Source organism: Gopherus flavomarginatus (genome assembly GCF_025201925.1).
Source record: "Gopherus flavomarginatus isolate rGopFla2 chromosome 13 unlocalized genomic scaffold, rGopFla2.mat.asm SUPER_13_unloc_1, whole genome shotgun sequence".
Classification (NCBI taxonomy): Eukaryota; Metazoa; Chordata; order Testudines; family Testudinidae; genus Gopherus; species Gopherus flavomarginatus.
In genome coordinates this window covers 2,403,238-2,426,651 of record NW_026114609.1, presented here as the reverse complement: position 1 = coordinate 2,426,651, position 23,414 = coordinate 2,403,238, and the positions used below count along the sequence as shown (strand labels likewise).

The 23,414-nt window shown below is 50.4% G+C and overlaps 1 long non-coding RNA gene and 4 other non-coding genes across 10 annotated transcripts in view; 3 read left to right on the top strand and 2 right to left on the bottom strand.

Moving 5' to 3' along the window:
- Positions 1 to 3,482: 3,482 nt before the first annotated feature.
- Positions 3,483 to 23,414, top strand: part of LOC127040994 (uncharacterized) — a 213,170-nt gene continuing 193,238 nt past the window's right edge. Inside the window, exons 1-4 of one of the 6 annotated variants that reach the window (XR_007771567.1) lie at positions 3,483 to 3,909; positions 4,005 to 4,262; positions 4,415 to 4,545; positions 8,033 to 8,577. This is a non-coding gene — a long non-coding RNA (uncharacterized LOC127040994). Of the gene's footprint in view, positions 3,910 to 4,004; positions 4,263 to 4,414; positions 4,546 to 4,967; positions 5,206 to 8,032; positions 8,578 to 13,416; positions 13,544 to 17,737; positions 17,856 to 23,414 lie in introns of those variants that run through there. The other 5 variants (XR_007771569.1, XR_007771571.1, XR_007771570.1 and 2 more) reach the window with 5 other exon arrangements.
- On the bottom strand, positions 9,029 to 9,110 carry TRNAS-AGA (transfer RNA serine (anticodon AGA)). The gene has a single exon. It is a non-coding gene; the product is annotated as a tRNA-Ser (tRNA).
- TRNAK-UUU (transfer RNA lysine (anticodon UUU)) lies at positions 12,389 to 12,461 on the top strand. The gene has a single exon. It is a non-coding gene; the product is annotated as a tRNA-Lys (tRNA).
- Positions 14,519 to 14,592, bottom strand: TRNAT-UGU (transfer RNA threonine (anticodon UGU)). The gene has a single exon. It is a non-coding gene; the product is annotated as a tRNA-Thr (tRNA).
- On the top strand, positions 15,340 to 15,413 carry TRNAT-UGU (transfer RNA threonine (anticodon UGU)). Its single transcript has one exon. It is a non-coding gene; the product is annotated as a tRNA-Thr (tRNA).

Here is a 23,414-nt window from a genome sequence, read left to right as displayed (position 1 = left end):
ACCGCGGGGCATAGACTATCCAATAAGTTCCTGGACTGCATTGCAGACAACTTTTTATTTCAGAAAGTTGAAAAAGCTACTAGGAGGGAAGCTGTTCTAGACTTGATTTTAACAAATAGGGAGGAACTCGTTGAGAATTTGAAAGTAGAAGGAAGCTTGGGTGAAAGTGATCATGAAATCATAGAGTTTGCAATTCTAAGGAAGGGTAGAAGGGAGTACAGCAGAATAGAGACAATGGATTTCAGGAAGGCGGATTTTGGTAAGCTCAGAGAGCTGATAGGCAAGGTCCCATGGGAATTAAGACTGAGGGGAAAAACAACTGAGGAAAGTTGGCAGTTTTTCAAAGGGACACTATTAAGGGCCCAAAAGCAAGTTATTCCGATGGTTAGGAAAGATAGAAAATGTGGCAAAAGACCACCTTGGCTTACCTTTGAGATCTTGCGTGACCTACAAAATAAAAAGGCGTCATATAAAAAATGGAAACTAGGTCAGATCACGAAGGATGAATATAGGAAAATAACACAGGAATGCAGAGGCAAGATTAGAAAAGCAAAGGCACAAAATGAACTCAAACTAACTATGGGAATAAAGGGAAACAAGAAGACTTTTTATCAATACATTAGAAGCAAGAGGAAAACTAAGGACAGGGTAGGCCCACTGCTTAATGAGGAGGGGGAAACAGTAACGGGAGACTTGGAAATGGCAGAGATGCTTAATGACTTCTTTGTTTCAGTCTTCACTGAGAAGTCTGAAGGAATGTCTAGTATAGTGAATGCTTATGAGAAGAGGGTAGGTTTAGAAGAGAAAATAAGGAAAGAGCAAGTAAAAAATCACTTAGAAAAGTTAGATGCCTGCAAGTCACCAGGGCCTGATGAAATGCATCCTAGAATACTCAAGGAGTTAATAGAAGAGGTATCTGAGCCTCTAGCTATTATCTTTGGGAAATCATGGGAGAAGGGGGAGATTCCAGAAGACTGGAAGGGGGCAAATATAGTGCCCATCTATAAAAAGGGAAATAAAAACAACCCAGGAAACTACAGACCAGTTAGTTTAACTTCTGTGCCAGGGAAGATAATGGAGCAGGTAATCAAAGAAATCATCTGCAAACACTTGGAAGGTGGTAAGGTGATAGGGAATAGCCAGCATGGATTTGTAAAGAACAAATCGTGTCAAACTAATCTGATAGCATTCTTTGATAGGATAACGAGCCTTGTGGATAAGGGAGAAGCGGTGGATGTGATATACCTAGACTTTAGTAAGGCATTTGATACAGTCTTGCATGATATTCTTATAGATAAACTAGGAAAGTAAAATTTAGATGGGGCTACTATAAGGTGGGTGCATAACTGGCTGGATAACCGTACTCAGAGAGTAGTTGTTAATGGCTCCCAATCCTGCTGGAAAGGTATAACAAGTGGGGTTCCGCAGGGGTCTGTTTTGGGACCGGTTCTGTTCAATATCTTCATCAACGATTTAGATGTTGGCATAGAAAGTACGCTTATTAAGTTTGCGGACGATACCAAACGGGGAGAGATTGCAACTGCTTTGGAGGACAGGGTTAAAATTCAAAATGATCTGGACAAATTGGAGAAATGGTCTGAGGTAAACAGGATGAAGTTCAATAAAGATAAATGCAAAGTGCTCCACTTAGGAAGGAACAATCAGTTTCACACATACAGAATGGGAAGAGACTGTCTAGGAAGGAGTATGGCAGAAAGAGATCTAGGGGTCATAGTAGACCATAAGCTTAATATGAGTCAACAGTGTGATACTGTTGCAAAAAAAGCAAACGTGATTCTGGGATGCATTAACGGGTGTGTTGTAAACAAGACACGAGAAGTCATTCTTCCGCTTTACTCTGCGCTGGTTAGGCCTCAGCTGGAGTATTGTGTCCAGTTCTGGGCACCGCATTTCAAGAAAGATGTGGAGAAATTGGAGAGGGTCCAGAGAAGAGCAACAAGAATGATTAAAGGTCTTGAGAACATGACCTATGAAGGAAGGCTGAAGGAATTGGGTTTGTTTAGTTTGGAAAAGAGAAGACTGAGAGGGGACATGATAGCAGTTTTCAGGTATCTAAAAGGGTGTCATCAGGAGGAGGGAGAAAACTTGTTCACCTTAGCCTCCAATGATAGAACAAGAAGCAATGGGCTTAAACTGCAGCAAGGGAGATTTAGGTTGGACATTAGGAAAAAGTTCCTAACTGTCAGGGTAGTTAAACACTGGAATAGATTGCCTAGGGAAGTTGTGGAATCTCCATCTCTGGAGATATTTAAGAGTAGGTTAGATAAATGTCTATTAGGGATGGTCTAGACAATATTTGGTCCTGCCATGAGGGCAGGGGACTGGACTTGATGACCTCTCGAGGTCCCTTCCAGTCCTAGAGTCTATGAGTCTATGAGCTTGGGGAGGGCGGGGCCGGGGCTCTCTGGGGGGCGGGGCAGGAGGTGTCCGATTGACCCAGGGACTCGCCCTCTCCTGGGCTGGAGAGGACGGAAGCGCCCCGGGGGAGGCTGGGAGTTGTAGTTCCTGGCTCATCTCAGAGCGGAAGTGATGACCAGTTGCTCAGGCAACGCGCCCCCTCCCGGTGCACACTGGGAAGCGTAGTTCTCCCTCTCACACGCGGCCTCTATTGGAGGAGGGGCCGTAGCTCGGCAGTTCGCCGTGCCCCTCCCCGCTCCCTGATTGGCGGAGAGAGCGCGGGACAGAGACTCGGCACGTGGGGTGCGGGCCTGGTTCCCTCGCCCCAAGGCTTCGCTGCCCCCGCCCCCTCCCCACGGGGAGCCGGGGGGGGCACCAGTGGGACCCGCCCCGGCGCTGCTGGGGTGACGCGGGCTCGGGGGCAGCCGGCGGGCGGGGCCGGGCCGAGGGGCGCTGAGGCGGGACGGGGAGTGGCGGCTCCGCACGGGGGGGCCGGGGGCTCAGACACTCAGTTCCAGGCACCAGGCCCAGCCCCTGCCCCGGGAGCAGCCCCGGCCCGTGGGAGCCGGGCGGGGGGGGCACAGGGCAGAGGCAGCGCGAGTGAAAGGGCTTCACCCATCCCCCCTCCGCTGGGCCTGGGGGGGGAACGGGGGTGGCTGAGCTGCCTGGCAGCAGCCCCACAAGTAGTAGCCTGGGGTCACGGGGCCTTCAACCTCCCCAACGTGCCCTCCAGTGTCCCCCCCGTCCGCTGTGACTCTCCTGCCAGCACCGCCCCCTCCTCTCCCTCTGTAGGGCCCCAGCAGCCCATTCAAGCACCCACAACCTGCCCCCTCAGTGTCCACTCATCTGTTGTGACCCTCTCGCCAGCCCCACCCCCATCTGTGGGGATCCCTCAGCCCCCAGCATCCCCTCCCCCATCGTGTACACTCTACCTGGCCTTTCCTTTCTCCCTGACCTCCTCCTCCCCCCCCACCCTCAGCACCTCGACACCTACCGCCTCTCGCCCCACCCCCCACATCCTCCTTCCCGTCCTCAGCACCCCGCCCCCCCTTCCTCTGCCTCCCGCCCATCCCCATCCTCAGCGCCCCACCCCTAATTGCCTCCAACACATTTCTCATTGCTGGGCCCCACTTTCCCATCCTCCCACTCCCCCAGATCATCCCCAGGGTGTGAGGTTCCTCATCTTCAATCTCTGCTACACCCAAACCTGCCAGGTTCCCCTTTTCAACCACTGTGGGGTCGTCCAACCGCCGACACCCATCCACTCTGGGCTCTCTAAATCCCACATTCCCACAATGCTCCTTGGTAACGCCACTCTTCTCTATCCCTAATCCTCCTATTCCCTTCCCTCAGGTCCTCCTGGACACCCCAGCCCACAGTCAGGCCTCCTCATACATCCCAGTCATTTACATGCTGAGCTAGTTCTTCAGGGACCCCCACAGCCCAGCAGACTTCTCCATCCATGAGCCCCATGGACCTGTGGCCAGGAAGGTGAGGAAGGTCCCACTTTGGCTGGGCTGGGTGTGGGTGTTAATGTTTTCCTGTCTTGTGTGTGCTGTGCTCACAAAGGCTTTTTGCTCCCTCAGGGTGAGGTGTGGTTTTGGCCGAAGATGAGGTGTTTTGGTAGCCCTGTGGATGCTGTGTGGTGTCTGGAATGGGGCGTGTGTGTTCCCATCATGCCCCTTCCCCTCTGCCTGCAGAGCTGAGGACAGACAGGTCTGAGGAGCAGAGCAGGAGCTCTGGGAAGGAGAAGAGCAATATGAAGATGGAGTCTAAGATGAGACCAGGTAACTTCTGTGGAGGGAGACATGCTGGACAGGGCCTAGGATTGGGGAGACAAGCAGGTGTGAGCCCTGGGCTCAGATTTCTAATTGTAGCTGTAATGACAGAATGGGAGGAGGGTTGAAGCCGAAGCCCTGGGGTGCGGGAGTAGCGAGAAGAGGAACCTCACCACCATTTCTTTTTCTTTTCCTCTTGTGTTGTGTTTCATACCAAGGGAAAAGAAGTCATGGGGACGGAGTCCAGCCCTGAGGTGAGATGGAAAGTGATCAAGAGCAGTGACAGCGTGAATCCTGTTGATGCCAGGCAAGAGCTCCCCAACTGGGACAAGAGTAACCGTCCCTGTCGGTGAGATGTGTATCTTGTTTGGGAAGGGCTCTGGTCACAGCCCTACTGGCTCCAGGCAGGGACTTCCCGTTACCTGGGTGTGGGTTTCCGGACTAGCTGTGGCTTCAGGGGAGATGATGTTGCCATTTGCGAGAGCTGATCATCTCTCTGGCCAGGAGTGGTGTGTGCTCCCTAGCAGAAAGTTGGATCCATGAGGTTGACTCCCTGTTGTGAATTTCTTTCATCCTCCTAGGTTTCTCTGTCTGTGTTGGCCAACTTTCACTCAAACTCTCTCTCTCTCCTTTCATGCACACCTGTCATGAAAATTCCCCAAACTGAAAATTTTCTGCTGAAAAACCAATACTAATCTGTTTGACAACTTGATTTGAATGTATTATTGTTATTCTCTTCTGATTTATCTCATTTCAGTCTTTGTCCTCCAGATGTGTTTCCAGCTGTTGAGTTGTGGGGGAGAGAGGCCAATTCATAATGTCTCTACTTCCCTTTCATAGTTTCTTCCAACTTGCTAGAAAGTACCTTTGCTACGACATGAGTCAAGCACTGTCCATTGTCTCTGCGCTATCTCAGAGAAGTCTGCATTGTACATGGTTCCTGGAATAGTCCTTGGGAGTGTGGATACCTTCAATGGGCCAGCAGGGAGTCTGGCTCCTCCATTTTTGCACCTGAAAGGCTGGTGGGGGGCATTTGCCAACCTCATAACATATTTCTGTAATGCACACAGAGCAAACTTCATAACTTCCCAAACCAATGTGAACACATAGAATGCAAGAAGACATTAATTTTCAACAGAGGAACAGTTCAAGATTTTTGAAATGATCCCTCACCAGGCAGACTTTGTTCAAAACATATCATCACTATATGAGAGTGCTGGGTGCTGCTTTGAGCACAGCTTGCCACCCCTGGGCTTACATTGCAATGGGAACGTGCCCTTAGAGTCTATCTCTCCCGGGATAAAGATGGCAGGATGACTGGCCTGGGTCATCTGATTTGGGCTCATTATGCAAAGGCTGAGAGGCTAAAAACTGTGGTGCAGATATTTGTGTTCACACTGAAACCTGAGTTCAGAAACCATCGCCCCTCGTGGGGTCTCAGAGGTTGGGCTCAAGTCCATATGTCTGCACTGTCATTTTATAGTCTTGCAGTCCCAGCCGCATAAGCCTGAGTCAGCTGACCCGGGCTTTGAGACAGCTGCTCTGGGTGTGTTAACGGCAGTGTAGACATAATGTTAGGGTACGTCTCCAGTGCAATGAAACATCCAGGGCAGGCCTGTGTTGGAGTAATCAGGGTAATGTGGCTTGGGCTGTAAAGTTGCAGTGTACGTGTCTGGGCTCAGGCTCAGTACCCTGCTCTAGGAGCCCAGAAGGTTGGGAGGGAGTTTAGCAAGTGGAAATGGTAAAACCGCAGTGAAGTATTACCCTGGAGTCATGTCAGTTCTCCATTGGTCTTTCTGCTTTTGGGGCAGGGATAATAACTCTCAGTGGTGCCTTGTTGAGTGGCTTTTGGGGCACCTGCTCTTGGCTCCTGTCAGAAGAGAAGATTCAGAGCTAGATGGTCATTTGGTCTAGCCCAGTGTGGTTTTTCTTATGGTTTAAATTACACTCCAGGCACTGATAATAGAGTTACTGAAAGTTTAGGAGTTAGCAGCTGGTAGGTTGTGCATGACCCCCTGGGGCAGGGGCAGAGGCAGGGGCAGGTCTGGGCTCTCACACCAAATGCTCTTTGTGGCTGCCAGAATCTGTGGGCTGCTCATTTAGGTTACACTGAGTGTTAAGTCCTGCTTTGTGCACAGTGTATGAGAATGAAAATCCTAAACCTCCCTTTGAAATAACGAATGTAGCAGGACGTGTTATTGTCCCTGCCCCAAAGCAGACAGACCAATGGAGAAATGCCATTGAGTCCAGGGTAATACTTCATTGCGATTTTACCTTTTTTGCTTGCTAAACTCCCTTGCAGCTTTGAGGGGGCCCAGAGCCCAGTATTGGAAGCACCTGACCTTTCTTTCTTCTCTTGCTCTTTGTCAGCAAGGGGAAGAAAAAGAAGCTCTCCTTCAAGCGGGAGTCAGAAGGGCGACGTCAGGATGACTTTCTGAGTGCCGGCTCTAGTCATTTGCTCTACCAGCAGACCTATCGAAGGACTGCCACCTCTCTCTCCAGGTTCGCCCATCGGTGTGTTCAGAATGGAGAGGGGTAACTAGTGGTGTTTCCCAATGGTCAGTCCTAGGAGCACTCTTATTCAATTTATTCATAAATGATCTGGAGAAAGAGGTAAACGGAGGTGGCAAAGTTTGCAGATGATACTAAACTGCTCAATATAGTTAAGACCAAAGCAGACAGTGAAGAACTTCAGAGACGTATCACAAAACTGTGATTGGGCAACAAAATGGCAAATGAAATTTAATGTGGATAAATGTCAAGTAATGCACACTGGAAAAAATACCCTCAACTATACATACAATATGATGGAGGCTAATTTAGCTATAAATAATCAGGAAAGAGATCTTGGAGTCATCATGGATAGTTCTCTGAAGACTGCCATGCAGAGTGCAGCAGCAGTCAAAAGAGCAAACAGGATGTTAGGAATCATTAAAAAAAGGAGAATAAGATAGAGAATATCTTACTGCATTTATATAAATCCATGGTACACCCACATCTTGAATACTGTGTACAGATGTGGTCTCCTCTTTTCAAAAAAGATATACTGGCATTAGAAAAGGTTCAGAGAAGGGCAACTAAAATGATTACGGGTTTGGAATGAGTCCCATATGAGGAGAGATTAAAGAGACTAGAAATTTTCAGCTTGGAAAAAGAGAAGACTAAGAGGGGATATGATAGAAGTATATAAAATCATGAGTGGTGTGGAGAAAGTGAATAAGGAAAAGTTATTTACTTGATCCCATAATATAAGACCTAGGGGCCACCAAATGAAATTAATAGGTAGCAGGTTTAAAACAAATAAAAAGAAGTTCTTCTTCACACAGTGCACAGTCAACTTGTGGAACTCCTTACCTGAGGAGGTTGTGAAGGCTGGGACTATAACAATGTTTAAAAGGGAACTGGATAAATTCATGGTAGCTAGGTCCATAAATGGCTATTAGCCAGGAAGGGTAAAAAATGGTGTCCCTAGCTTCTGTTCATCAGAGGATGGAGATGGATGGCAGGAGAGAGATCACTTGATCACTGCCTATTAGCTTCACTCCCTCTGGGGCACCCGGCATTGACCACTGTTGGTAAACAGATACTGGGCAAGATGGACCTTTGGTCTGACCCGGTATGGCCATTCTTATGTTCTTATAGGGCACTTTCTACACGGCGACTGGGCAGTTGACTGACTTTAAATCTAGCTAGCTCTGTTGGTAGAGCATGATGCTCTTAATCCCACCATCATAAATTCAAGCCCCATGGTGGGTGATAGCAACAGCCCTTAGGTGTCACTCTTCTGCTAATAGTCACAGATCAAAAGGAAACAAGCTCTCTGTGCTCTTTGGCAGGTCATGTTTCTTCTTCTTTCTGAGCTTCACTAAAACATGAAGAGAGAACAAACTGACATTTGCATCCCATGTTAAGAGAGTATTTTCTCCTCTTCCATTGTACCCCAGGCAAGAAGAGGGGATAATAACCAGTTAACGGATGATTGCAGAAGGAAAAGTTTGGTCTTTATAAATAGGACAATTATCATTTGGTCTCCATGTCCACTGATGGTAGGACAAGAAGTAATGGACTTAATCTGCAGCCAGGGAGATTCACGTTAGATATTGGGAACAGCTTTCTAACTCTGAGGGTAGTTAAGCTCTGGAATAGGCTCCCAAGGAGGTCTGTGGAGTCTCTGTCCTAGGAGGCTTTTAAGAACAGGTTGAACAAACCTCTGTTAAGGATACTCTGCATATACTTGGTCCCATAGACAACCTGCTCTGGCTCTGCTTCCCTCCTTCTGCTCCCTGCCTGGGCCGGCTGCTCTGGGCACTTGGTCCCACATGCCCCCAATGCATCGTCTCTGCTTGGCTCTGCTTCAGCAGAGAGGGCTGGATTTCATGACCTCTCCATGGCCCTTGCAACCGTACAGCTCTATAATTTGATGCCATCGCAATACAATACAAACAACAACAAAAGTGGAAACACCCCAATCTAACATCTAACAATTCAGCGTGAACTGACATTCCGCAGCACAAAGTGACAACATGTAGGAGTGCAAAGCCTGACAATTCAGCACCATGCAAATGAACGCCCCATGGGGCAAAATGACACACTGCAAAAGAGCTCAGCTTAAACCAGTGCAACACAAGCCAGTGCAAAAACCATACAACACGAAAAAATGCATCAGAGTGCAAAGGTTCACTGTGCAAAACAGCTCAGCATGGAAAACCCCTCCCCTCACTGTAGCAGCTGTCTACTCCACAATGCTACAGCAGTATTTTAAGCACAGCCAGCCTCAAAGGGAGACCAGGTCTGGCTCCAAGACAGCAGCAATGACAACACACTAATGCTTCCGTAGTTGGCAGGATTCAAACCTGCGTGGGGAGACCCCAATGGATTTCTAGTCCATCGCCTTAACCACTCGGCCACAACTACTTGACATACAGCTGCTGCCCTATATGATAATTCTGTTCTCACAGAATTGTCACTTCAAATGGCTCAGACCAGCTTCCCCAGCACACTCATGGCTGTGCATTAGTGTAAGTGTGTCCATGGTGAACAGCAAGAGTTCCTGCCCATTTCCCTTCCAGTTGGAACATGATTAGTGTGTTTGTGGCTAACGACATTGCTATAGATTGTTGTTCATTCCCCACACTGACAATTCAGACAGTCCCTTTCCAATTCGAATCTCCACCATATCATTCCAATAGCCGGGGGCAGGATTTCTCTGGGGCACTGAAATGTTTCAGGGGTTGGTGTGTGAGCTCAGCCTTCCATTCCATCCCTGATGTTTCATGGACTAACAACAGCAGCAGAAAGAAAGAGCCGAGCCAATATCTCCCTGGTAGGGATGCAGGTGACCACGTCCCCTCTGTCTGACCATTGCCATTGCAGGAGAAAAGGATTCACTGGAATCGAATGCCCTGGCGCAGACCAGAGACACAGGGAGGTTTTACTGTTATTGGATCTGTGCAAAGGAAATTGTGCCTCTGTGTGAAATTGAGGAGGGAAATGAAACGTCCACATGGTGGCCCAGTGTCTTAAGGAATGTGGGCGATGGACTCTGGCTGAGAAATGATTTAACAGGAATTTGTATCAATGTATTGCCCTGATTAAAAGCTATGGCTGTAAGGCGCCACTGTTGTTAGTACTTGAACCTGCGTGGAGACACCCGAGTGGGTGTCAAGTCCACTACCTTAACGAGAGGTAGTTGATTATTTTGTCAAGATCCAAATTTCTTGGTCAAGGTCTAGTCAATGTCTAGATGACAGAGAAAATAATACACTGATGATAATAAAAGCAGCAAAGAGTCCTGTGGCACCTTATAGACTAACAGACGTTTTGGAGCATGAGCTTTCGTGGGTGAATACCCACTTCCTCAGATGCATGTATTCACCCACGAAAGCTCATGCTCCAAAACGTCTGTTAGTCTATAAGGTGCCACAGGACTCTTTGCTGCTTTTACAGATCCAGACTAACACGGCTACCCTCTGATACTTGATGATAATAAGAAGAATTTAGAAATATTTACAGTTGCTTTGGGCATAACTATGATGATTGTTTTATGTTTCACCCTTTATATCTGACACCACCATCATCTTTCCCTTTAGCCTTGTAGTTTACCAAGGGTAAAACTAAACATCTCTTCAGATACAAGGGAGTGTTTGTGTTCATTCCTGCTAGCTACACAGAGGCTTGATGTAGCTGCTTTCAATCCTCCGGCTCTGCCCTGATGAGTAACATTTCAGAGTGTCACTTAACTGAAGGAGGGAGATCATTTTTTGACAGATTACGCTTCCTCTTAAAGGTGTTTGTCTGGCTGGCAGCCCTGCTTCCCAGGTCTCTCCTGAGGGAAGAAAGTTTCTGTGCAAAATACTAAAACTTTTAACAGAGAGGAGGGAAAAGCGATGGTCACATGATGGGGCCAGTATGTACCACAACATGATTCTTTTATGTGGGATGACTCTGAAGATTGACTGATCTCCACTTCCTTGGATTTGAAGAGATGTTTAGTTTTGTACTTGAGAACCTGTAAGACTGAAGCAATTTTATGGATGATGACACTACAATTGAAGGGTTATTTAATGTTGTAGAAATCATTAAAAACACTTAGTTTCAACTTGAGCTGCCTGTTATTAAAGGCTGGTTTCCCCACGTCAGTTCCATAAGCTCTGCTAGTAAGGCCCTGGGTTCTCTCCTGCCTTGGTGGGAACTAAAGGCAATCGTCCCCTGCTGCCCTTGGCTTCAGGCTGATTTTTCTGGGGAGGGGATGTGGAATTGGTTTGTTTGCTATTGAGAGGGAGCCGGGCCAGTTCTCAGGGAACGAGAACTCCTAGCACCTTCCCAGCCCAACCCAGGCTGCTGCCCTGTCCCAGCCTCTGTTCCCCTGGGAGCCCTGCTTGTTTGACTCTAGAGCAGGCTGGGAGCAGCAGCTGGGGCAGAGGACAGCCTGGGCTGGGCAGATGCTAGGAGCAGAGCACCAGAGGCCTCTACTGGCTCCCTCCTCAGCAGCAAACAATCAGTCCCCACACACACCCTGGGACAGCAGCCTGGAGCCAAGGACAGTGTCCAGTGGGGGGTTCTCTTTTTCCTCTTCCTGGGGTGAGCAGGGACCTGGGGGTGTTTCTTGCAGGGCAGTTGGAACTGAATTGGGGAACAGGCTTTTAATAACAGGCAGCTCAAGTTCAGACTAATTTTGTTACAATTTTCTTTATAATGTAAAATAATTCAAAAGTAAATGGGCAGGAATGATTGGAACTCTTTTCTCCCTGTCGTACAAAGAAATGGCTTTTTGGCTTTTCATGATACAGGAGTCAGGTTCGTTCACTGTGCAGAATCAATGTGCACAGAAGCCTGTTGTGTTTCATTTCTTTAGTTCTGCTGCCAACATGTGGCCATTTCCTTCCCCTCCTTTCTGTCCAAAGTGAAGAGCCCAGTTCCTCTAGGGAGAGAAGGATATCTTTCTTCTTTCCTTCCTCAAAAGCCCCCTTCCTTGGAAAGCCCTTTGCTGGGTCTGGGTGGGGAACAGCCATTCCTGAGGATTAATTTCACACCATATTTGGGGTTGATATATAGATTTTACAGCCAGACTAGATCACTAGGTACCTCTGCTCTGACCTGATTCAGAACAGAGTCCAGAGAATTTTATCCAGTGACTCCTACACCCACCCCAAGATCTTCTGGCTGAACGAGGCAGGTTCATTCAGACAGTCATCATGTTTGGATGTAAAGGTGGGAAATGATGGGGAAATTGGTCCCTCTTTCAAGTTTCAATGTTGTAACTTCTACATCTAGACCGAGGTGGCCAACCTGAGCCTGAGAAGGAGCCAGAATTTCCCAATGTAACCGCCAAATGTGCACCTTTGTATGCAACTACTGAGTCAATTGTGAACCTTCCCATCATTATCCCTCTGAAATAATGATGTGATGGATACTTGGCTGTATATCCCAGTGTGCCCTGCACGTTTACAAGCTGCATTAGCCAATCCAACCATTCGGCACTTGCAGATGGGCACCTCTGTACTGTGCCTGAGTCTTGTACAGCTATGAAAGGCTGATAGATGCCAATATTTCCCTGTCTTTTTAACCTGTAGTAATACCAGGCCAAGCCAGGACTGGGAAGAGAGACAGAGCAGCAGGTTTCCCATATTGTATCCATTTCCCTTTTTCTTGACCAGTTTCTCCTCTGCATAACTTGTACTTTTTTACTGTGTGCCTGGCTAACTCAGATGGTAGAGTGTCAGACTTTTAATTTGAGGGTCCAGGGTTCAAGTCCCTGGTCAGGTAATAAACTACTCACTATATCTTTAAACATTGTTCTTCTGATGTCCTCTTTGGTGTTACTTTTTCTCTTCAAGACTGTGCCTTTCCTAAGAGGGGCCTTTGTGTGTGTGGGTTTGAAGGGGCAACTTCCTAACATCCTCACTCTCCTTGCAGCCTGGAGGAATAAAGGCCTCTGGGCACACAGCATGTTCCTCCCCTGCATGCACACGCACACACAGAAAACAAAACAGAATATCTCTAAGGAATTAGAATCACCTGCTGCCTTCCTTTATCCTGCTGGATCCCCAAATGATGATGCTCTTCAGCCCAAACCCATGTCCCCTCTACTCCCAGTGACCCTCAGTCCCAATCCACTGCCCCTCCTATGCACACTGCTCCTCACTCCCAACCAGAGCCTACTCCTCTTCACCCTTCTCCTCTATCCCAACCCACAGCCCCCTCCTATTTCCAGTGCCCCTCAATCCCAACGCACAGGCCCCTCCTATTCCCAGTGCCCCTCAATCCCAAACCACGGCTCCCTCCTTCCCTCCAGCAGCAGGTGCTTCAGACTCCCTCAGGAAGATTTTCTTGCAAGGTTTCATGTATGAGTCTGCATGTGGATTTTACAGTGCGTTGGAAATATGTTGCATTGCTTGCCAAAATGATCACTTTTGGCTCGTGTTGGATTCCCAGTCTCCTTGTTATTGGGACAGGAGAAAGAAAGAGTTGTTATCCTTGTTGTGTGAATCAAGGGCAGCACAGCTGTGCTTGGCAGACCCCGATTGAGGGACTCACCCTCAATTCAATAGCACTTGGTAGGCAGGGGACAAGGGTTCCAGGACCAAGTGGGCTGGGGTCCCAATACTAAAATTTAGGTGTTAAATCAACTTTAGGACAGGGTGGCAGTGGAGGGATGAGTGAGTTCCTAGACAAGACAGTAATGTACAGTGCCTTCTTATTTTCCCTCTTTTCCACTCAGGATGGCAGGTGAACTCTACAGAGGCACCTCTGGGCTTGCACTGACTAAGGACAACAGCTGTGAGTGGAGTAACGGGGGGGCTCATATTTAAGGACTTTTGGTTGCTGGACCTACAAACCGTAGGGATAAGGACACTGCCCAGCTTATTTGGGGGTGGGTCTTTTCCTCGTGGTATATGTTTATGTGCTGGGGCTGCTGACATGACTTCTGCTAACCCTAGGCTTACATTGCAATGTAGACATATCCTAAGAGGGCATCTATACTGTGATAAAATCCCGCTTACTTGGATGATCTGATTTGGGCTCCTGGGGATCAGACTGGAGCCCAGGCTTGGAAACTCTCACTCCTTGTGGGGTCTCGGAGGCTGGGCTGAAGCTCAAGTGTCTACACTGTAATTTTATAACCCTGCAGCACAAGCCCCACAAGCCTGAATCAACTGACTCAGGGTTTGAGAATAGTGACTTGGGTGTGTTAATGGCAGTGTAGACATAATGCTCGGCTATGTCCACACTGCAATGAAACACCCAAGGCTGTCCTGTGCCAGCTCAGGCTCCTGAGGGTTTTGGCCGTGGGGTGGTAAATTTGCAGTGTAGACATCTCAGCTCAAGCTCAATATTGGGCTCTGGGAGCCCTCAAGGTTGGGAGGGAGTTTAGCAAGCAAAAAAGGTAAAATGCCAGTGGAGTAATACGCTGGACTCAGTGGCATTTCTCCATTGTCTATCTGCTTTGGGGCAGTGACAATAACACGTCCTGCTGCATTCGTTATTTCAAAGAGCGGTTTAGGATTTTCATTCTCACGGTGCATGAAGCATTGCTCAACCCTTGGTGCAAACTAAATGAGCTGCTCACAGATTCTGACAGCCACAATGAGCAACTGGTGTGAGAGCCCAGACCTGCCCCTGTCCCAGAGGGAGGGGCTCATCTATGACAGGCTGGACCACTGACCTATCAGCTCTTAACTCCCAAACTTTCAGTAATTCTGTTATCAGTGCCTGTGAGTATAATTTAAACTGCCATACTGGGCTAGACCAAAGGCCCATCAAGCTCTGTGTTTTGTCCATTGGCAGTAGCCAATAGCAGGTGCCTCAAGAGTTTATCAACAAGGCACCACTGGGAGTTGAACCCAGAATCGCCTGCTTACAAGACAGGGGCTTTAACCAGCTAAGCCACAGTGCCCACCTGTGGTTGAAGCACAGTGTCTGCCCACAGCTGACTCCCTACCATCCCCACTGGGGCCTGACAAGCTTTCCTTGTGTTTGGATTCTCCAAAGCAGAGAAGCAGGTGAGCTTTTCCTTGCAAGCTGTGTGTGTGTGTGTGTGATTCTTTGGCCAGGTCTGCACTACAAAGTTATTTCAGCATCACTGTATTGCTCAGGTGTGTGAAAAACACACAATGCTCCCTTGGTCAGCAGCTTTTGGCTGGTGCACACACTGCAATGCCACGTCTGGCAACAAAACTGCCCTGTTTTGGTGACAAAATAAAACCACCTCAATGAGAGGCCTAGAGCTTTGTGCAGCAAACTTAAAGTGACAAATTGTCAGTGTAAATGCTGCTGTTCATTATATCACCATAACTGGCCTCCATCAGTATCCCATAATGCCCACTGTGAACTCACCTGCCCTGCATTCCTGCTACAGAGGCTGGGCCCCTCCCCTTTCATAGTTCCAGAAAGTTCTGAGAGCTGAGCCGCTATCTGCCCTGGGATTAGGTTGATATACTGCATTGCCAGCCTAAGTAACGTAATTACACCAACCTAATTTTGTAGTGTAGATCTGTCCAAAGAATCACACACACATCTTGGGAGCAAAACTTCACCTGCTCTTCTGCTTTACAGAAGCCAAACACGAGCAACATTTGTCAGGACCCAGTGGAGATTGGCAGACAGTCAGGTGTGGGCAGACACGGTGCTTTAAGTAACAGCAGGTACCATGGCTTAGGTGGTTAAAGTACCTGTTTTGTAAACAGGAGATCCTGGATTCAATTCCCAGTGGTGCCTTGGGGAGTGGCTTTTGGGGCACCTGGCATTGGCTACTGATAGAAGACAAGATTCAGAACTAGATGGACCTATGGTTTAAATTACACGCACAGGCACTGATAATAGAGTTACTAAAAGTTTGGGTGTTAAGAGCTGATAGGTCAGTGGTCCACTCCCCTCAATGCAGTTTTACTATTTCCACTTGCTAAACTCCCTCCAAACCTCTATAAAATTACAGTGCAGACATATGGGCTTGAGCCCAACCTCTGAGGCCCCACGAGAGGTGGGAGTTTTTGAACCCAGGCTTCAGTGTGAACACAAATATCTGCACCACAGTTTTTAGCCCCTCAGCTTTACGTCCATGAGCCCAAGTCAGATGAGCCAGGCCAGCCCTGCTGCCATCTTTATCCCAGGAGAGATGGACTCTAAGGGTACATCTCCATTGCAATGGAAGCCCAGGTGTAGCACGCTGTGCTCAAAGCAGCACCCTGGAAGCCCCATATTCACCACTCTCATATAATGATCATATGGTTTGTACAAGTCTGCCTTGTGAGGATGGACACTGCTTGATTCACATCCTAGAAAAGGAGCTTCCTAACAAGCTGGAAGAAAATATGAAAGAAGGGTAGAGACACTATGATTTGGCCTCTCTCCCACATAACTCAACAGCTGGAAACACACCTGGAGGAAAAAGACTGAGCTGAACTGATTCAGAAATCAGAAGAGAATACTAATAATACATTCAAACCAAATTCCCCTGCCAGACTAGTATTGGTTTCTCAGCAGGATTCCTGGGCCCAGCCTTGTTGGGGTTATGAGGACTCTGCCACATATGAGAGTAGAAAGAGCATCCTTGGGGTCAGGCAGGCCTCTGGTAAGGGGGTGGGGACTGAGATCCTTTCTCTGGCCAATTGCACCAGGGTCATGTATAAACCAGGGAAGTTCCCCACAATAGCTGGACCTGAACCCCCTGTACACTTGTCCTCTGTACTCATTGCTTCACTGTCTCTCTTCCCCTCATCTCTGCTGGTCTCCTTCTGAGCTTTCTCAGCACCTGGCCCCACAGCGCTTCCTGCCAGCCAGAGACTGCTTGTTCTAGGCCTGCTCCTGTGGATGTGGCCTCTCTCCTGATTCCTGAGGAAAGGAACCTTTCCAGGAAATGGCCATGGATTCTGGGAATCTGCATGTGGCTGGTGGACAGCACCAGGAATCATTTGGCTCCTGGCACACAAGGCCACTTAAAACCTGCGCACCCAGAGAGGGGCTTGAACCTTCAGATTAAGAGCCTGATGCTTTACCAACTGAGCTGCCTGGGCTTGTTGAAACCATCTTCACCATTCACCACAAGAGCGAGCAGGTAGGCAAAAGAGAGGCAAAAAAAGTCATAGGGATCCCTCATGTGGCCTAATGGATAAGGTATTTGAGTGTGGATCAAAAGATTGAGGGTTGGAGTCCCTTGGTGGTTGTGTTTCTGCAGTTTTACCATTGTGCTGAAAGTCCTGTTCCCTTCAGGGTTGGAACCTCTTCTTGGCTGCTCAGGCCAATGCTCTGGCTTCAGCTAGAGCCCCGGGAAGGAGTTGGGGGTTGGGTGTCACAAAGGCTGGGACATGAGACCCAGGTGCTTCCAGTCTAGCCTTTGCCATTCCTGACTTGTCAAAGAAAGTGGGTGACTGCCCGGGCTGGCGTGTGCACCTGACCCTGTGCTGGATGGTACTTACTATATAGCGTCTTCGGAGCCTGGGTGTTTCTCTGCTTCTCGCCAGCTTGGGAAAAGCCTCTTGGGGTAAAATCTCCTGCCCCACTGCAAAAGTGAGCACCTTGAGTGGGACCAGTCAGAGGCCTCACCATGGGGGCTGGCCCTGCTTTCCTACCAATTTATGATGTTATCCACAGAGCATCAGCAGCTGCCCCGCATGCTGGTGACCTTCAGTGGGTGTTTGGCATGGCAGGGAGCAGCCTGGCTAAGTGTTTTTGTGCCTGTCTGAAGGCCACACAAAGGCATGGTCCTGCCCTCCTCTAGCTCTGACCTCAGTTGCTCTGTGGTTTTTAAGCCTGCCCTTGGAGCCATCAGCACCAGCTGCTTCTGCTCTAGGTGCCCAGAGGAGGAGAGGTGTGCTGGGTCAGTTTAACAGATGCCCCTTCCCTGGTACTGCCATTGCTCAGCTGCACAGAGGAGCTTCCATCCCCAATCCCTGCCTGTCACTGCCCAGCAGCCCTCTGGCACCATTCCTGAGGGCTACCCTGCCTCACTTTCTTCCTACCATGTTGGGAAAGACAGTTCTCATTATTAAAGGTTAGGTGGGCCATCTAGGGGCAGAAGCCTGTTCTCTGTTTTCCTACTGCAGAGCCCAAGCTCAGGAACTCACCTTGGGTGCAGGCACTGCTGTGCTCCCAGAAAACATCCCCTGCATAAAGAAGGATGACAAGGCCTGCCAAACCCAGGGATTGAACCAGGGACCTTTAGAGCTTTGGCTTAATGCTCACCCAACTGAGCTACTTTGGCACCTGCGTGAAAACATTTTGGCCAGTTGCTTCCCTATCTGGAATGTTTTTGTCAGCAGTTGCACACAAAAGGGACAGGAAAACAAACGGCTGCTCCACACCCCCACTGGAGGAACCTGGCACCATTAGCTGAGGTGAGTAAGAAGTGTCTGTTGGCTGACAGGGCCTGTCCCTCAGGAGCTGGAACAGCAGCTGCTGCCTCCCTCTCGGCTCCAGGCTGTGGGAAATGCTCATTGCCTGGCTGCATGGGCGGATGCGGCTCCGTGCTCTGGAGAGCGTCTGTATTGCTCTGTCAACCCCTCGTCTTCACTGAGCCAGTCTGGTAAGGTCCCAAGTGACTCCTCCGGCCTGGCAGCTGCGAGTGTGCAGACATCAACCCCCCTGCCAGCCCCAGAGCCAGCAGAAGCGCCAGCCCCCCCAGCACCACAGGGACACTCAATGAACTTCCTGTGGGGATATGGTTCCTTGGCGTCCAGCTGCTAGAGTGAGAGTCAGGAGAGAGCAGTGTCTGGCTCACCGTGGGGGAGAGAAGAGACCTGATGAGTGCGGATCTCCCTCAGCCTCCCCCGCAATGCTGGTGAGTTTTATTACCACTGTAATAGTCAGTGCTTCCCTTCAGGGCCGGCCCTAGAGGGGTCTGGGGTATGGGACAAATCCCCCCCTTTCCTCCCCAGGCCCTGCCCCCACTACACCCCTTCCCCCAAGTCCCCACCCCATCCTGTCCCATCTCTTCCCTTCCTGCACCTTCCTGACCCATTCCTCTCCCACCCCCAGCTCTTCCTGTCCCTGCTCCTTCCCCTCCCCATCCAGTGCCTCCTGCACCCCACTGAACAGCTGATCACTGGCAAGTGAGAGGCACTGAAAGGGAAGAGGAGGAGCTTGTCAGCAAGCCCTGTAGTGTGGAGGAGGAGCTGGCTGTCAATGGGCGCTGAGCACCTATTTTTTCTCTGTTGGTTCTGCAGCCCCATAGCTCCCATGGAGTCGCTGACTTGGCTCTTTTCGCACTCTAGAGAGAGGAGCAGAACCAGGGCTATGGCTGATCTATGGGGCATCAGGTGAGTGCCAGCGGCTTCAGGTGCTGAGAGTTTTCCTGACCCCTCAGGGTCACAGTGTGAGGTGGTGCCCCAGGGATCTCTAGGAAAGGAGCAGAACAGGATTTACTTGGGGTGGGGAGAGAATTGAGAGTGTCTCAGGGGGTTGTACAGAGGTGTTGCCGGGATTAGAGACTGGCTAAAACACAGGCCTCACTGGGAGCAGGATTTAAACCTGCGCAGGGAAACCCTATTGGATTTCAACTCCCACATCTTAACCACTCGGCCATCACAGCTGTGAACACAAAAATGCCCCAATGCCAGAGAAACTGGTAAAAAATCATAATGCCCAGGTGTGAAGTCATCTGAACCACAAAATTCCCACCACAAACCTGGCTCCCAAAGCACAGGGGGGATTGGGGTTTGTTCTCTTTGCTTAGCCATGTGCAGTCACACAGACAGCGCGTTTAAAAGTCTCCCCTCCTGCAGAGCGGGAATGGGAAATGATTCTCAACTTGAAGCCTGATGTAAGGTGACCAGACGTCCTGATTTTATCAGGACTGTCCTGATATTTGCTTGTTTGTCCCACGTCCCGACCGATGTTTGGTCGGGACCCTGGACAAACAAATAACTTTGTCCTCTGCTCCGACACACAGGCATAGTCTGGAGGGATACTTGCCCCCCCCCAACTCCGCCCCCTCATTCCCCCATTGGATCCATCCCCAAATCCTGGCCCTGGCCCTGCCCCCAACCCCACCCCCTCACTGCCCCATTGGATCCCTCCCCAAATCCTTGCCCTGGCTCTGCCTCTTTCCCAAGCACACAGCATTCTTCCTCCCTCCCAGGTTTGCACACAGGCCATGCCCATGGCCGGGAGTGCAGCGCGGAAGCTGCTCCAGCCCTGCAGCCTGCGGGGCAGCGCAATGGGGCTGGGGACAGCGCGGAGCAGGCAGGGCCCAGGTGGGCGGGGGGCAGAGACACACGTGGGGCTGACACGCTCCTGCCGGGAGCTGCCTGGTTCACCCCTTGCCTGGGAGCTGCAGGAAGGGCCCGGATCATGGCTCGGCTGCAGAGCTCGGAGCCCAGGCTGGGCCCAGGAGTGAGGGGATGGGGGAGCTGGGGGTGTATCGGGGGTCAGAGCCGAGAGTTGGTTGGAGATGGGGCTGTGCTACTGCTGCTTGGCGGCGGGGCGGCCCTCTGGTTTTTTTTTTTGCTCCGCCCCCCATGTCCTGATATTTCATCTTTGACATCTGGTCACCCTAGCCTGATATAAAGAAGGAAGTCTGGACCAAGGGGCCAGGGACTGGCCTTTGCTAGAGAAACCACTGTCAAGTTTTAGCCAGTTAGGATAAGTCAGCAAATAAGAACAACTTCAGGTATCAGTAACTGCTACAGGTTGCAAATTCCTACATGTAGCAGTTTCTGGCACTACACCTGCGCAGCTCTGCTCTCCGGCTCTTCTCGGGCTCCTGCTCTCTCCTTAGCTCTGCCGCACTCTCACCCAGGCAGTTCCAGCTCACATGGAGGATGGGACCCCCTGGGCTGGTGACTCCCTCATTACACTGCCTGGCCTGTCAGTGCAGCTAACTTGGAGCTTTGGCCTCTCCCCATTGTCCCTGGGGACTGTCAGTCTCAGGGTCCTGATTTCCCATTGATCCTTCCCCCTTCTATTGGTGCTGGGAACTAGCCAACCAACCCCCACCCCAAACACACACTAAGTTTTAGTATAGAGCCAAGAGCCCCCTTACACAAGCCAGCCCCATGAGGTTCACCAATGTGCAGAGAAGGCAGCACAAGCTGGTCCCATGGTGTAATGGGCAGCACTCAGGACTCTGAATCCTCTAATCTGAGTTCAAATCTCAGTGGGACCTTGTGTTGGCTTGTGGTCATAGGCGGCAGGTTATATACATTTGCGGTGCTCGGGCTCCAGGAATATTCAGGGCTGGGGGCCCTGCTCCAGCAATATTTGGAGTTGGGTCTCTTCCCCTGGGCCCTGGCACCCCTCCCCCTGCTGTGGTGCGTCCCTGCCTGACAAAAAGCAGCAGGGGCCTGTCTCCTGCCTGCTCCTGTTGCTGGAGTAGAGGGATTCTGGGTAGAACTGCTGCCCTAGAGTCCTAGTGCAGGCTGCCCTGAGCCTCTCCAACACCCCCAACCCTGAGCTCCCTCTGAACCCTGATACTCTGCCCCAGTCCTGAGCCCCTCCTGCATCATGAATCCCTCATCCTCAGCCCTATGCTCCCTCCCAGAGGGTGCACTCCTTCCCACCCCCAGAGCCTGCACCTCTCACCCCTTCCTACAACCCTGCAGGAGCCTGCACCCAGCACCCAAACTCCATCCTAAAGCCTACTAAACCCTGCACCCTAATCCCCAGCCCAGGATCTGAAGCCCAGACCTCCCGCATAAATCCCCTCCCAGAGCCTTAGGCAGGTGGGGGTGGAGTTTGGGGGCAGGTTCTGGGCACCACCAAAAGTTCTACAAACTTGCCACCGATGCTTATGGTAACACCCCAGAGCTTAACTTCCCTGTCTCCAGCTGTGTAAGAGTGAATCTTTCCCCTCCTGCTGGGTGTCTCACACCTCCTAGAGCCTGGTCTTTGGCTGGGATGGCCACAATGGGATAGGACTCTAGAACTTGTTACCCTGATAGTTGGGATTCTTGCTGCTGCACCTGATGTTCACAAGCTTGGCCTTTTTGCTTCCTACCACACGTTTCCTCTGGCCCATATGGCGCTTGAAGAAAGGAGTGCCAGGGCTGGTATTAACAGTCAGGGCTTGGCAGGAGGAAGACTCCCAGACTGGAGCCCCACACACCTTCCCTCCTCCGGGCACCTAGAGCAGAGGCAGCCCAGCTCTGTCCGCTGGATACCTCAGCAGTGTAGGTGAGTTCATGTAAATACAGTCTGGTCCCAAAGCCTCCTCTCAACCCTGGTCATCAGTAGCTGTCAGGGGAGAGCTCATTCACACGTCGCTTACAAATCATCATTTGAAATTCTAAGGTTGGCCAACACTGCCGAAGCCAATGCACCGACACTGTCAGCAAACACAACAGCTGGGTGAGGAAACCTGGCTTTGTCCAGACTTTCCATACCTATTTTACTTTCTCAGGTACAAGTAGTTTTCATACGTTGTATCTGCTTTTAAAGTGTGTTAACGTTTCAATTTCCATTCAAATTTGCAACCAATGACAACATTGGCAACGCTGCATGTAACTACCTGACCACTGAGGGAGGGGCTGTTGGGGAAATTCGGGGAAGGGGGTGCACAGCCCCCTGATTGGGGGGCGTATAGGGAATGCCCAGTTTCACTGAATTGAGTCTCCTACTGCAGCACCTCAGTTGGTTACATCAGAGAGGAGCTGCAGTGTCTAGGCAGTGGGATGCCTGTGCCTTTAAGAGCCCAGCCCTGGGAAGCCCATGCTGAGAGGTGCTGCCTGTGAGAGGGGAAGTAAAAAAGCCCTCTGCTCCCCCCACCCATGTTTGCAAACACTGGAGTCTCAGCCCACCGGGATAACTGTTACCCCTCTGCCCCTGCCTGTGCCAGGGTTTAACCCTCTGGTAGCGCCTCCCTCTGGGCTTAACTCTGGCTCCTTCCCCCCTCCCTGACTTTGCCTTCAGTCTCTCTCCTAACTCTGCCTCCAGCTGCTTGACCCCCTGACCAGTCAATTTCCACCCCCTGCTCAGACCCTGGCCACCCACTCCTCTGATTTGCCCCCCTTTGCCCCTTTTTAATCCCTGTAAAAAGTAGGGGGTGCTGGGTCCCATTCTCTGGAGGGACGGCTGGGTGCCTGGCCCCTGCCAGCCCAATGCTCAAAGTGCCCCATGATCTTGTGGATGTTTGCTGAGTGCTGCAGGGTCACCCGAAGGGGGAGAGAGATGTGGTTAGGAGGTGATGCAGCCAAGGGTGCCTCACCCAACACTGAGATGCAGCTACCTCTGGGGTGAGTTACACAAGTCAGCAAATGAATATGGAACAAGAAACACATTGAAAGGACCAAGGCAGCTGCAGTAGGTGGAGAAAACCAGAAAAAGCAGTATCCCTGGATCCCAGCCCTGCCCCTCCCCCACTCTACCCCCTAATCTCCACTCCCCTCCCACATTTGAGGGGAGAATCCAGGAGTCCTGGTCCCCAGCCTTGCCCACCCCCATATTTTGATATGGCTCCATCCAACAGCTGCCCCCACAATTGCAGGGCAGTGCCACAGGGCACACTGGGGCCTGCTTGTTTGCACAGGATGGGCAATGCCAGTGCTCCAGGATGGGGAGAGATGATGCTAAGGGAGAAGCAAGCAGCAGACAGCTCCCATGACAGAGAAAGAAATGCTAGGGGGTGCTGTGCTGCAAGGACTGAAGGGAGTTGGCAGGGAATGGGAGGATCTTCCCTCACAGCAGGTGCATCTGTCTCCCTCCCAATTCCTCCCCAGCCCTACCCTAGCCCAGGCAAATCCCGGCCCAGCTACCAGGGTTAAATTTGGCCTGGATTCCCCAGCTGCT